Below are 10,956 nucleotides of genomic sequence, written 5' to 3' on the forward strand. Positions count from 1 at the left end.
CAAATGCAGCAAGCTTTTAATGAGAAGTATAAGGATTACTATAGGTCCAAAGAACTAAAACAAGAAATCTTTAGGATGATCCTAGAACCAAAAGAATCTTTAGAGGACTACGAGGAAAGATTCTAGCTTAATTATAGGATGGCTAATTGTACCCTTGACCATGAGGTACTCAATCTAGTACTTCTTCAAGGGATCAGGGAATATGTAATGGAGACCCTCAACATGTTTTCTGGAGGAGACATCCACTAACTTCATTATGATGAAATCAATACAATAACGAGGAATCATTATAGAGTTGTTAGGAAAAAGGTAGGTCTAGTTAAGGGGTGGTCAGTTCATATTCCTCTGCATCAACCATCAAACATGAGATAGGGAGTATGTTATAGGATTTCAAGAGTGAAATTTCTCATACCTTTCCACTACAGATGGACACTATTCAAATTAAAAGGAAGCAAGAGGAAGCAGAAAGGGCACTAGTTATCTTTTGCCCTAAATGCACTAAGAGACATCCTAGAAATGAGTGCCCACTAAACATCATAGAAGTCTACTCTATCTATGAGGAAAAACATGCAACAGACAAGTTTCCCTCTCATTCAAGCCTGAAAGTTGTATACCAAGGGGCAGAGAGTGGTTTGAAGCAACTTTGCTTCATTAACCAAAAAAGGCCCCAAGGCCCTCGACCATATCAACAGGGCATGCAAGGTGCACATTATCTTCCTTACAATCCAAAGCAGAATGCACCTTTCCAGCCTTGGTATCCTTTCACTCATTCATCATGGTCCATACCCTCTCATTGGCCTTATACTCCTCAATATCCTCCTCAACCTATTAACGCTCCTTTCCAGCCATATCCACCTCAACCTCCTCAATGGGGTAACCCTTCACAAGGATGGATGCCACAGGAAGCCCAACCTCCTACCTTGATGCCTCTTCCTCCACCTCAACCACATCTACCTCACAACAACCCACCTAAACAACCTCAAATTTCTTCCCAACCCAATCCGAACCCAAATAATAAGTAGGAACAACAAGTTTACAGTGGGGAAGTAACCTATCCTTATTATGTTGTGGAGATTCAGGAAATCAAACTATGGACTCGGAAAGTGCTCCCAAAAACTCACCCACCTTCTCCACCTAAAAATATTGAAGAAGAGGAGGAGGAAAGTACTCCTCAATCCAATGCACCTCCCTACCCTGAAAGGTTTATCCAGCCTAAATGGCACACCTTGAAAGAGGTTAAACTTTTGGGAGAATTGAAGAATTTGTGTGTCAAAATACCCCTGCTCTAGGCCATCAAGGATGTCCCTATATATAACAAGCTTACCAGGGAAGAATGATTCAAGAGGCTTGGGAGAAAAAGAAGAGATGACCCCACTATCAATGTTGTTTGGAAACTATATGATCTGATGCTTGGGAGGGTGATCTCTCCAAAATATCTAGACCCAAGTAGCCTAGTATTGGATGTGCACATCAATGCTATTGTGGTCCCTAATACTTTGATTGATCTTGGGGATGCAATCAATGTTATGACCAAGGAAACCATGGAAAAACTCAACCTCCAAGGAGACTTGAGAAATACCACTACAATACTGCAACTTGCAGATAGATCCATAATATCCCCTGAAGGAGTTATTGAGGATATGATGGGCTTTATCAACTCCTGGGAATATCCCACAAATTTTCTTATCCTCCAGCCCAAAACCAAGTTCAATGGTTATCCTCTCATCTTAGGGAGATCTTGGTTAGCCACTGTAGATGCTTACATTATTTGCAGGGCTAGGAATATGACCATAAATAATGGGAATCTCTCCAAATAGCTTGTGTTATATCCCCCTACTCAACCATATGTTGAGCATGATTTACCCCTGTGGGTAGAGGAGGAGGAGGAAGAAGATATTTATCAGTCATCCCTCTACCTAGTTTTCACATTAGACACCATTGTAGGAAATAGGAAGCTAGATGAAGATGACCTTATTGACCAATTCTTCCATAACCAACCCCCTACCGCCATGTCAGATGATGAACTGATGGAATTATCCCTAGAGAAACCTTAGAGTAATCCATTGATTGATTTATACTCTTATTATTCTGGCATAGAACTTGCAAAGGTTGTATAAATCATCCCATCAAGGACTCTAAAGATTAACCCCTCCCTCTTGGTTGAACAAGAAAAGTAATTATGTACTGTGTTGAGGAAACATTTGGACGGTTTTCCATGGGACTATAAAGAAATTAAATGGGTGCATCCTTGATTTTGTACTCGTCATATCTACATCAAGGAGGGATGAATACTTGTGTGTCATCCCTAGAGGAGAATGAATCCAGCTTTTAAGGATATTGTGAAAGAGGAATTACAAAAGTTTTTGGAAGAAGGGTTCATATACCCTATTTCAGATAGTGAATAGGTGTCCCCTCTTGTCATAGTTCCCAAGAAATATGGGAAGTGGAGGATTTATGTCGATTACAAAGAGCTTAACAAGGCTACAAAAAAGGACCATTTCTATTGAAGAATGTAACTAATGTCAGTCTTCATAATTATATTTGAAATGTATTTGTCAAAATAAAGAAAAAGTTTTTTTTTTTAATTAAATAAATTAACTTATTAAAGCATGAGTTTCATGCTTGGGTCAATTGTTTTTAGGTCAAAGCATCCATTGAAGGCTTCTAGGGTTTATATCAAGTGTCCTTGTCCATGTCATATTGTAAAAGAACCTTCTTGGGATTTATTTGTCAAAAGAGAAATTTATTTTATTGTAAAATAGGTCAATTAGGCCTCCTCCACCAAGTTGGCCTAAACTGGGGGGCAAAATCATTATATAAAGCCAACAACTCAAACTCATTTGTCACTCACTCACAACAATTTTGATCTGCAACTTCTGGGGCCAGAAAAAGTGTGAATTCCAAGGAAGAAGAAGAAAAAGGATAGCGAAGGAGAAGGTGGTTTCTCACAAGCATAAGAAGTCAAAATTATCTCTCTTTTTCCCACACGTGTGAAGTTGTGAAGCTGCTAGAAGGGCCAAAATTCTGCAATTACTGGGGAATCCGAAATTCTAAAGTTGTTGGTGAAGTTGAGTGTGAATTTTCTGGGTTGATGTTGGGTTGAAGTTGTTGGACAAGAAGAGACTACTGAAGTGTGCTATAACACATTAGAGGGTTGACTTGGTGGAGGAGGAAAATCTGTTGGTCTAGGGTCTTGGTCTATCTCATTTGAATTACTAAAGAAAGAGTCCCTGACTGGATTTTCCTCTATATATGGGTTTTTCCCTGGCTGTGCACCTACATCTGGTATCCTTGATCTTGGTGTTTTGGTTTTGGTAATTGCTTGATGAACTAAGATAAAGGAAGAACATAAGAAAGATAATAAGAACTCAAAGAAATCACAAGTAATTATCAACAAGAGAAAATATTTCTACCTTTCCGATTTTCTAACAATTTCCCACTGCCTTTCATTGATCAAGTCCTAGATGGCATTGCAGGGAAGAAATTATTTTCCTTCTTAGATGGATTCAGTGGATATAACCATATTCAAATTAGTCCTAAGGACCAAGACAAGACAACATTCACCTGCCCATGGGGGACCTTTTCCTATAAGGTCCTTCCATTCGGTTTGTGTACTGCTCCTACTACTTTCCAAAGAGAAGTGTTGAGAATATTTTTTGAACTTGTGCATGATTCTGTTCAGATATACATGGATGATTTCACCCCTTATGGGAGTGACTTTTGGGAATCCCTTTCTAATCTATGTAAAGTATTGAGAAAATGCATTGAAATGAACCTCCCAGTGAGTCTCAAGAAATGTGAATTTCTATTGAGTGTGGGGATTGTCTTAGGCCATTTAATCTCCAAGGAGGGCATCTGAGTTGACCCCCAAAAAATTTCCATCATTGAGAAGGTTCCTATCCCTTAGAAACAAAGAGACGTCAGAAGTTTATTTGGGCTAGCTAGCTATTACAGAAGATTCATCAAGGATTTTAGTAAGTTGGCCCCACCATTTTTTGCAATGTTGGATAAGCATTCAGACTTCTATTGGAGAGACAAATTCCAAGAGGGGTTTGAGAAGCTGAAAGAGAAGTTGACCACTTCACCCATCCTCAGAGGGCCAAATTGGGCATTTCCCTTCCACATCCACACTGATGCATCATATAAAGTTGTAGGAGAAGCCTAGGACAAGTGGAAGACAAAATTCCCTATGCAATATACTTCATCATTAAGAAACTTTCTAAGGCTGAGATGAACTACACAGTCACTGAAAAGGAACTTCTATTTGTCGTGCATTTTCTTAATAAGTAGGCACTATATTATTGGATATTAAGTTTTTTTTCACATTAACCATGCAACCATCAGATATTTATTTAAGAATCCTGATGTCAATGCTATAATAATTAGATGGTTGTTATTATTGAAACAATTTAATTTGACTATTATTGACAAACCAAGAAAGGATAATGTGGTTGCATATTTTATGTCAAGAATGGCCTTTCCTGTTGGAAATGAGGAGATGGTGGATGAACACCTCTTTTCCATCTCAGTGTTATATCCTTGGTTTTCTAATATAGAAAATTATTTGGTTGTTGGGAGGTTCCCTCCTAATCTATCCTTCAGGGAGAAAAACAATATCATTAGAAAAAGTGTCCATTTCACTTAGATTGGGGCAAATCTCTTTAAGTTGGGACCAGATCAGATTTTGAGAAGGTGTATGAGAGAAGAGGAGGTATTTGAAATCCTCTCAGCATGCCATGATGGACCCTATGGGGGGGAATTTTGTTGCTAAGAGGGCAGCCTTTAAAGTCCTACAATTTGGTTACTACTGGCCTACTCTACATCAAGATGCAAGAAGGTACACCATCAGGTGTGATGAGTGCCAAAGGATGGGAAAGCCTACACCAAAGGATGAGATGCCCCTCCAACCTCGAGTGACCTTGAAGCTATTTCATTGGGCCCGTTGATCCTCCAACTGGGCAAAATAGGTATATCATTGTGTGCGCTAACTACTTGACCAAGTGGGTTGAAACAAAAGCAGTAAAGGAAGAAATTAAAAAGAAGGTGATTGAATTTATGAGTGAGAACATCTTCTACAAGTTTGGTTTTCCAAGGGAGTCAGTCACTGATCAAGGGACACAATTCACCTAAAATTTGATTGAAGACATCATGGAGTAGCACTAGATAAGGCATAGGAAATACATTGCTTATCACCCTCAGGAAAATGGGCAAGTGGAGATCACAAACAGAGCATTGGAGAACATCTTGACTAAGGTTGTTAGCAATAATAGAAAGGATTGGGAAGAAACACTTACAGAAGCCACTTGGGTCTACAACACCACATGGAAAACCACCACTAGATTTACTCCATTTGAATTGGTCTAAGGGAAGAAGGATTTGTTTTCCATTGAGTTTGAATACAAAACCTTAATAATGGAAGCTGAGTTGGACCTAGACCTCACTACAGCACAAAAATAAAGGTTCCTCCAGCTCAATGTTTTAGATGAGCTCAAAATACAAGCTCTCATGCACACTGAGGTAGTCCATCTGCAGAGGAAAGTTTGGTATGACAAGCACATCAAAGAGAGATCCTTCCAAGTAGGTGATTAGGACCTTATTATGACTCAAGATTCAAATATTTCAAAGGGAAACTAATGATAAGATGGTTGGGTCCCTATTTAGTGAGAAAATTCCATGAGAATGGGTCTATCCAAATCAGAACAGTTGACGAGGAAGGTATTCCACTACTTGTCAATGGTTATCGACTAGAATTTTACAAGAAGCCTCTATCAAAGGAGGAGTTTACCAGTTCAATAAGCAAGGAGTTGAATGTGATTGGGGGCCTCACAACCCTCAGTTCATACAGTCCCTAATAATAATAAAAATAAGAGGCATAGGTGAAAACCTCCATGAGGCACCTGAGGCTAGCTCCACTGTTGAAAACCTCCCCGAGGTAGCCCAAGAGAGAAAATAAAGACGAGAGAATAAAAATATCCATAGGTGAAAACCTCCTTCGAGGAACTGGGGGTAGACCTGCAGATTGAAAATCTCTTGAGGAAACCTGTAGGTCTAAAAAAAAGAAAAAACCAAAGAGAGAGAGAGAGAGAAGGAGCACACATAGGTCAAGGAGTCCTTACATTTGTTCTGCTAACACATTTTCTTTTTCAGGGTTACAGATAGTCAAAGGGGAAAATTTTGAAGAAACAAAGTCCACATCCCATTTCTCCATCTTCCAACCTAACCCTTGCTCTCCCTCCATCATGTCACTCACCTCCCTACCTCCCTACATCCTCAAGAAAGAAACTATACTCAATTATGCCTCAATATTGTAGTGCTACAGGATTGTCCTAAGCTACTACAAGATTGACTATAAATTCTATAGGATAATGATCTCCTCATGAAAATGGGTCAAAGCCCATGTTTTTCTTCTAACAATGTTAGAAGAGGTTCATAAAACCTGCTTTCACCTCTCATCCACTCCATTTAACTAACTTCCTTCTCAAGACTCCACTTATGATTCATTAAAAAAAAAATTGTTTTCCCTGCCTTCACCCCTTCAGAGCCTCCACTCATGTTTTTAGGTTCACCCTGATTTATCCAAGCCACTGGATACATTTCATGAAGTAACATAAGGTTTGAATGAGGTTTTGGAGGGAACTGTGTGACTACTATAAGAGAGAAATCAATCCTGTAGTAGCCTGCACATATCCAACAAAACTAGGAGCAGAGGATTGTTGCATCTTCATAGTGAAGGTCTGACCATCCCTGAGAAACAACAAATCCATCCTTGAGTTTTGATAAAGCAACAACATCCTTGAAGAGGAAAACAACCCACTCTAATAGAGGCATATCAAGCACTAGAGGGCCCTGCATGAAAAGGAAACTGCATCAGTCAAATACCTGTCAGAGAACATCATCAATTTTTTTTCAAACAAGGACTTGTGCACTCGAAAAGCATGGGAGACAACACCTTCAAAGAATAGTTTATTGACCATTGGTTCAAAAGAAGCATGCATGCATCTACAACAACTTGACACCATAGGTAGGCTCAGGTATGACACCCCTCGACTCTTTCCTATGCACATAATGGTTGAAAATGTTTTTAATGAGTGAGAAAAGATTTTTATGGGTTTGAGGTGGCTAGTAAACTTGGCCACCCTCAACTAGAAAGACTGCAGTTTACTCAGCCACCCATGCAACATGGAAAAGTATACTGGAAGAATTGACCATTATGAGGAGTGGGGACAATTACTAAAAAAGTAAATAAGTGCAAAGGCAAGGCTACCAAACGCACCAAGTCCACTACCACAAAAATAAACAAAAGGACGAGGCCCAACTTCAGTTGTACAAATTATCATCCCCAAAATAGTTAGAGAGGTTCATTAAGGCATCAAAGTTCAAGCTATCTGCTACTAGGGACCACCTAGGGTGCTACATAGGTGCTTCAAATTTTGTTTGTAGGTGCTACAAGATCGGGCATGGTTGGTACAGGAGTACTAGAAATGTTGCAGGATTGCAGAGGAGGTGATACATGATTGGGTCGAGAGGTGGAGAAGGGTCCAAATCCTTAAGAACTCTCCTCCAAACCCCCTCAAACATAAGGAAACCATCCCAAGAGGGGTAAGTGGCATCTTCTCTTCCCAATTTTCATACAATTGTTTAGTAAACTATGCCTGCTACGTGAATCTTGTAGAAAACCCCTATAGGCTTGAATTTCTTTGAAAATGTTGTCTTCTTGCACAAGAAGGGCAAAGTGGGAGCAGAGAAAATTTTCTTGAGGCTAGCAGTATAATTGTCTCTCTTTGACTGAAAGGAAGCATTAATCTCCTTAACCTACCTTCATACCCTAAGTTGCTCAAGACAAATCCCTTCAAAAGGTTTTCTCTTTGAATTAACTCAAGAAGACCGTGATAGGAGCCATGGGGGATGTTTCAACCAAAGGGAACCCACAGACACCACTAGAATTCATTAGCATCCACTTGTTAGAGACATTTTATTAAACCATCATTGGATGGGATTCTTTGATAAATTGAAGGGATATGATGATGAGGTAACCCATGAATTTTCCATGGCCCTCCATTCTTAGGGGGAGGACAGTGCCACAACTATTGTTAGGGGAATTTCCATCCATTTGAACGTAGAGCTCATCAGCAAAGTAACTACCATCTCATTAGGAGTTTAACGGGGAAAGGAATATAGGACATTAAATATTGCAGCCAAGAAAAGTGTCTTCCTCCCTAAATAAGACCTTGTTGAAGACAAAATTGAAGCAAGGAGGGAAATCCTCCCCTACTCTTGGGATGAAGTTTCCTACAACATCCTTAAATACATATCTTGTGATGGAAGGTTGAGTATTGTGTATGCTTATCAATTTAGGCTCCTTTATGAGATGAGGTTCCGAGTAGAGTTACCTATTCCAAACAAGCTTAGTGTCCCACACTTCCTCCTCCAATCCATCATTGAAATCACCCAGAAAGTAAGGTAAGGGAAGAAAAACTTTCCACCATGGCAAGTCTATCCATGGATGATCCAGGTAGCTTTGGAGAGACACATAGGACAAAGAGGAATGATGGAAGCTCAAAAACCAAAGTGCTCAGAAGTTTCTCAAACCAATTTCAGGTTGTAGATCTCGTCATCCTGATCGCAACGGTGTGAACGGTTCGTCAATCCGAGTCCGGATACAAAAGTTAGAATCAGTCAAAGTTGGGTTGACTTTTTGATGATTCGGCAGCCTTAAGGAGGCCACAATTTGGACTTGTTCTAGCCACCGGATTCCAGGCGAAATTGTGGGGTAGTTAAAAAGTCTCCTATGCCTTAAAAACCAAATTTCCAAAAAGAACCCTTTTTGGTTTTATATAACAAATATATATATATATATATATATATATATATATAGATAGATAGATAGATAGATAGATAGATAGATAGATAGATAGATAGATAGATAGATATAGATATAGATAAGGGGTGGCGGGCTGCCAACCCCACCACCCCAACTCCTATCCGCACTTAACAAAATCAATGGTGGAGGGGTGGGCCACGACCCCCAGCCCCTCCCACGGAACCACCAACAATAAATACGGGGGTGAGCGGCCATGACCCCGCCACCCCAACCTTCACAAAAAACAAAAATGGGTGGGCCGACCCTTGGGGCATGGGCCCAACCCAAAACACAACATGAAAACCAATGGCCATGGAGTGTGGGTACACTCGATGGGCCGCCCAAGGAGGGCCTGACCCAACCATTAATGTTTTTTAAAAATCAAATTTTGTTTGTAAGGTTATAAAAAAAAAAATTGTTACGTAATAAGGAGGAGGCGGGGTTTGACCTCCCAAACTCCTCCATATTAACCGAGATTTTCACCAACTGCCCTACAACGATTTCCTTGAAGAATTTTCCACCGATTTTGTATTTAAATGCAATTTTTTAGTGCGCTCAGGCAGAGGAGGCAGTGCACAGAGTTCAAGGCAAAATTTTGCAGGTGGGCCGAATTTTTACTTTGTCAAAATTTGACAAATTTTATGTGGTTTCAGCACTTCTCAATGCCACGAACGCAATGGCGATGTCCATTTCTCCATCATAGTTCTACATTTTTCGGCCATTTTTCAGTATGCAGGTGGAACCATGATCGCTGTAAAAACAAGGAGCGAAACCATGATCCTTGAAATTTTCCTGAGGAGGTAATTTTTCTCCATGTCGAAATATAGTCAAGTTTATAGTCATTTTTCACGGTTTTCTGCAGGATCGCAATGAGGAGGTCAGATTCGCCATTTGCGTTGCAGATTTTCAGTCCACCCATGGAGCAAATTCTTTGAGGAATCTAGGGGGAATCTAAAAGATTCGTTGAGCCCCAGATTCTCAACTTCTTAGAATTCAGATTTTGGATAGTCGATTTTGCACTATTCAATGCCACAAATCTGATGGTGCATTCATATTTCTCATTTTCTAATTTTATTCTTTAGCCACTTTTCTAAGTGGAATGCAGGTGTAAGCATTTATTTGCGAACAACCATTTCCATGCAATTGATTCCGTGAGATCGATGGCACAAGTAGCTCCAGCAATTTGACAACCGCTTCTTCAGATGGCCCCTTGATGTGAGGTATATGCAGCGTTCATGTACTTCTTTTGCTATGCATTGTGTTGCACAAGTCCTTGATTGATGTTTGATGTGGGATCCTATTTCTTACTCATTTTTATGATTCCTGCGTGATGTAACGCGGAATCGCCTATGTGATGTACTTGTTGTCATGATTATCATGTTTTGTTTTGAGATCCCTTTGTTGTATGTTGATGGGATACTCATGTGTTGCTATGCATGTTGCTTTGAGATCACTTTTATGCCATGTTGGCGGGATGCTCATCGTGCATGAGTTTTGTGTCATACTGATAGGAGTCTTTTGACTAAGAGTTCCTGTAGTGGAACATCTCTTATAACCACTCCTGCGTGAGGGAATTTTTCTTGTATGATCGCGACATCATCTCTTGTGTACATCATCACTATTGACAACACTTAACGCAGCGGCCTACACCATCTTCACACCGGCGCCATGAGACGTAGTCCCTTCTGGACGAACTCCATTATCAATGGCTTATGTTTTTATGTTGCTGATGAATGTCTTGTTCCTCTTATTTACAGCATGTAGATGTATTCATTAATGTTCTTTTAAAAATGTAATTTAACACATCTTGAAAGTAAAAGGTCTTGGAAGGGTCCTTCGTCACACTCAGACCTGGATCAATGGAAGCCATCTATTGTAGGAAATCATCCAAGTCCTATGCCATGTTTTTCAAAACGAAATGGTTACAATACCAAATAAAGAAATTTGCACATTATGGTTCTCTACCATTCCAATATTATATAAGGTTCATTGACTTTTTCCAGCAGGTAAGCATTGAGGATAGGGCCAAATTGGAATAATTTTACATGCATAAGTTGATCCTCACAGACATGAAATTTTGGGACCAATATTCAAGA

This window comes from Pinus tabuliformis, chromosome 6, assembly GCF_031772625.1.
Source record: "Pinus tabuliformis cultivar Carrire ecotype Pingquan chromosome 6, CPIR1, whole genome shotgun sequence".
NCBI lineage: Eukaryota > Viridiplantae > Streptophyta > Pinopsida > Pinales > Pinaceae > Pinus > Pinus tabuliformis.